Here is a 4,725-nt window from a genome sequence, read left to right as displayed (position 1 = left end):
CACGTTTTCAAACTATATACAGTACATGGACAAAGTTCACCTGTGCCATCTTTTGCTTTCCTCTCAATCATTCACAATTTTTTTGTTACCATAATGTTTTCCTTGTTCTGTAAAGCAGTGAATTGGAGAGCAATCGCAACAAGGGGGAACATATCGGCATTCTGCCTTTGTTGTTGTTAATTTATCACTTTAGTTCTTACAAAATTATTTTCTCCTCACCTATTTGCAACTGGTTGTCTGTAAAGGACCGCTAAGAATGAAAAGTCTTTAAAAATACATAGACATTAAAAAGTAAAGGAGAAGAATTTCATTCATGTGTTTGTTTTCTTCAGAGATATGTATTATTTGTGAATCTAGCTGTGTAGAGCTACATTATGTAATCTGCAGTTCTTGCTGAAAGAGGGACCCACGGTTCAGTGTTTGGACACGTCTGTTACATAAAGACTGTTGCCGGAACAAAAAGAGATTTATTCTCAATGTAAAAGAGGTCAGTAAGAAAGCAATTTGTATTCCAAGTGAGTCTGTGTTGAAATGTTCATACATAAACCTGTTTCTAGTCTTGAGCTCTATAGAGGCGGGTTTTTTATAGATACCATATTTTTCAGATAATAAGTTACATTTTAATTATCTGGAACCTACTGTGACTATACAATGTCCTGGGACATAAATGATGTTTTGGATTAACATACAGTGCTCAGCATAAGTACACCCCTTAAAAATCTACCTTTTAAATTCATATTTTCTATAGGAAGCTATACAATATTATATTTGTGCATATACATTAGATTAGACAGTACTGAAGCCAAATCTGGAGCTTATCTAACAAAATAACCTACGATAACGGTCCAAAAACTAGTACACCGACATTAATATGTTATAGAAAAATAACAAAATTTACAAAATAGGAAAAAACTGAAAAATTTAGTTGAAATTTTAGAGGTTAAATTTTTTTGCAATATTTTGCTTAAATTTAATTGTATTTTCTTTGAATTTCTAAATATGTTTGGTGACTAAAATATTATTTTAAGAAATCTTGGGTCTTGCCCAACTGAGTCTGGTTTCTGTCAAGGTTTATTTTCTTCACTTTCGCCAATTAGTGAAGTTTTATTTTTTTCCCTCTCCGCTGTCGCCACTAGCTTGCATGGTTCGGGATCTGTAGAGCTGTGCATCGTTGGTTTTGCTCTTCAGTGTTTGGACTCTCAGTAGTGATTATTAAACCACACTGAACTGAGCTAAACTGAACTGAACTTAAACTCTGAAAACTGAACTACACTGTTCCTATTTACTGTGACCTTTTATGTGAAGCTGCTTTGACACAATCTACATTGTATAAGCGCTATACAAATAAAGGTGAATTGAATTGAATCTATCTGTTTAATACATCTGTTTTGTTTAAATGCACCAAAATACATTACCTATATTCACAGAGAAATTGATAAAAATATTCATTTTCAAAATGGGCTGGACTCAATTATGCTGAGCAATGTAGCAATACTTCACTGTAAAAAAAGGTAATGTCAAAAAGTCAAGACAACAAATATTTGTATGTTGTAACTTATTTCAATACATTATTTAGGAAATAAACCTAATTTTTAAGTTATACAAAGTTAATATTTTTAGTCAGTTTGATTGATATAAGTTGAGATGACTACAAATGTTAATTTAATTCAACTTAAAAAATATAATGCAGCAAGATTTTTTCACAGAGTGAAACAGAGTGTTCAGAGTCCATGTTTGAATGTTTGTTGCAGTGGTTATTATGTTTAACAGTATGTAGCTAAAACAATCTTGTCAAAAATCATATTGTAACACGGTAAAATGGAGGTGAGGATCCAATGGCAGCGTCTTTATTACACAGAAAATGGCCAGGCACACAATGGTCAAACACAGGAGCAAACAGTTAGAGATGGCTGATGTGAAACTGACGTTTCGACACAGTGTTGAGATCCCGAAGCGCAAGTGTTTCAAAACACGGTACCGAAGCATGATCTTATGACTTATGTAGGTAGTGGACTGCGTGTGTGCACCAAGGAACTGTGCTGCAAATGGCCCAAGTTCGAATCCTGACTTGTACAAACACTCTTAAATTTAGACTTTATGTATTTTAATAATGTTACTTTTTATGACCAAAACAGACATATTTATTCACAAACTGTTCATTCGGATGTCAGACCAATATTAAAACCAATCACGTTACAAGAACAGAGCATTCAGAAAACAAACATCTATGGCTGCATCACCCTGGATTTGAACCCATTATCTCTGCATGCTAGTCTGGAAGTCTCACCACTTCATTAAATCACTTGAAACCTCAACTCTATAACTTGGGGTTTAATACCTCAATTTGCTTAACTGTCTCTTTGCTGAAGCTGCACCAGAGAAATACAAAAAAAAAAGACCACTAGGTGTCACTGTAGAGCCGGGTTTCGAAACATTTCAAACTTCGACACATTTGCGTTGACTGTTTCAGTGTTTCATGAAGCTTTGCTTTGCCCACCACTAGCGAAAGGTCTGTTCGGGCGGCTAACATCAGACATCAATAAACCAAGCAAATAATCAAACATGGCAAAGCAAGGAAACACTTTGTGATGCTACAGCTAAAACAAGACTCAGCACTGTGTGTGTGCATGTGTGGTGTATATATAGTTTCTGTAATAGATCCTTTAGCAGCTTCAGCTTTGCGTGTTTGCAATCAGTCGGAATCAGGAACCGGTGTGTGTGTGCGGTGCATGTTGGCAGTTGTAGTTCGTTTGGTGGCAGATTTGTAGTTCTCCAGTGATCCGCAGTAGCTAGATCACTGGTGACTGTAACACATATCCTGGATATATCCATATCTAAATGGTTAAAGAAAACTTTCACTTTAATTTGAAATGTATTAAGCATTTGAATTTATAATAAATGATGTATTTTTATATTGTGAATGTCAACCTACATCTGATTATTTCATTCAAACATTTTCCTTTTCTGTTTGTTCTGAATACAGTTAATATTTTTACTTTTAAGAGTGATTAGAATATGATACATGTTTATATTACTTGAAAATCTTTCATTTTATTTAGGACTACTAGTTTTGCATTATTTCCAAATGAAATTAGTAAAATGTGACCCAATTTCTGGTTTTGAACTATGACTTATACCCTGCCTTCACCTGAAACAATTTAATGGTGATCACTTAACCGAATACTTACAATACAATACAATATATTCCTTAAGTATGGTGGGGGCGTCTTGTCAAGAAGCTATACCTTAATCACACATGGTCCACTTGTCACATCAACCAAAATGAGACTGCTGAACAGAAAATACATGCACATGTATATCTTGAGTAAAAAGAATCTATGTCAACCAAGTCCCCCTCATTGGTGATTGGTTTGTCTTGAATCATATGACTGATAGTTTTACTGTTTTAAGCACATTTTGAGTTTGTATTGATTCTTTAATCATTGGCTACATGATCTTTGAACTGAGCATCATTACTCTGCACTTTTAAGGAGCATTCAAATGTTATACATATGCTTTTAAGTTCTTCTGAGGCTATTATACATTGTTATACATTATCTATAACATTAGATAATAATAATCACAATAGATTTATCATTTGAATTATTGACTTGAGGCTTTTTTAAATAACTGAGTGCCAGTCAGCAGAAATCAAATAGAAATACAGAGTCACCAACACAAGCGGAGAGGGAAATGAAAGTTAATTGTTCCACTTGGTTGATGTTTACTGATTAATTGCTTAAAAAATGGCCTTGACATTCTGTTTGTATAATCAAAAAGAAAACCAAATGCTAGCAGTCAGATATGTCTGAAAATAGGTGTCCAACTCTACACTTTAAAAAGGCAACATGTTGTAACCCAACATTGCATCATGGACATCCACAGCTGTTGTGATAAAAATGATCATTGAAATTGAAATAATTGAAACCTGGCTAATTGAAAAGTTAATTGAAATAAATTAACCCAATGTTGAGTTTGACCAGGCTCAGTGGTTAGCTCAGTGGTTAGCACTGTCGCCTCACAGCAACAAGATCGCTGGTTCGAGTCCCGGCATGTTCTCCCTGTGTTGGTGTGGGTTTCCTCTGGGTGTTCCAGTTTCCCTCACAGTCCAAAGACATGCGCTATAGGTGAATTGAAAAAACTAAATTGTCCATAGTGTATGTGTGTGTATGAGAGTGTATGGATGTTTACCAGTACTGCGTTGCAGCTGGAAGAGCATACGCTATTGTAAACATTTGCTGGATAAGTTGGCGGTTCATTTGGGATTGGCGACCTCTGATAAATAAAAGGACTAAGCCGAAGGAAAATGAATGAATAGGTTCGACCATGTTTGATACACTATTGGGTTACATCAACCTAGCATTTTGTAGTGTTGGAATGTGTGAGGATCTGAATTACATGTTTTCCCCAAGCATCTTTTGTTCATGCATAGATATGTGCTGGTTTCCGCAGAGTTGTTTTCCAAGCACGCTTTTCTTTCTTTTTTTTACACTTTTTTTTTCAGTCATTAATTTTTTAGTAAGGGCATCTGTATGTGTGTGTGGGTTGAGGAAAGCCAGCAGCAAACACACCCCTCCATTGATTGATAGTCACCCTAACTCAGAGTCTCCGAGGCTCTGATTGATGAAGAGATGATGGAGTGAGATGGGAAAAGGAGAAATCAGAGCAAACTCTAGAGAGGAACAAAGCAGTAAATAGAGTCTGGTTGTTTTGATGGATTCTTTC

The sequence above is a fragment of the Danio aesculapii genome, chromosome 7 (genome assembly GCF_903798145.1).
Source record: "Danio aesculapii chromosome 7, fDanAes4.1, whole genome shotgun sequence".
NCBI lineage: Eukaryota > Metazoa > Chordata > Actinopteri > Cypriniformes > Danionidae > Danio > Danio aesculapii.
The sequence above is the reverse complement of the archived record's forward strand: the minus strand, read 5'-3'. Positions refer to the sequence as shown.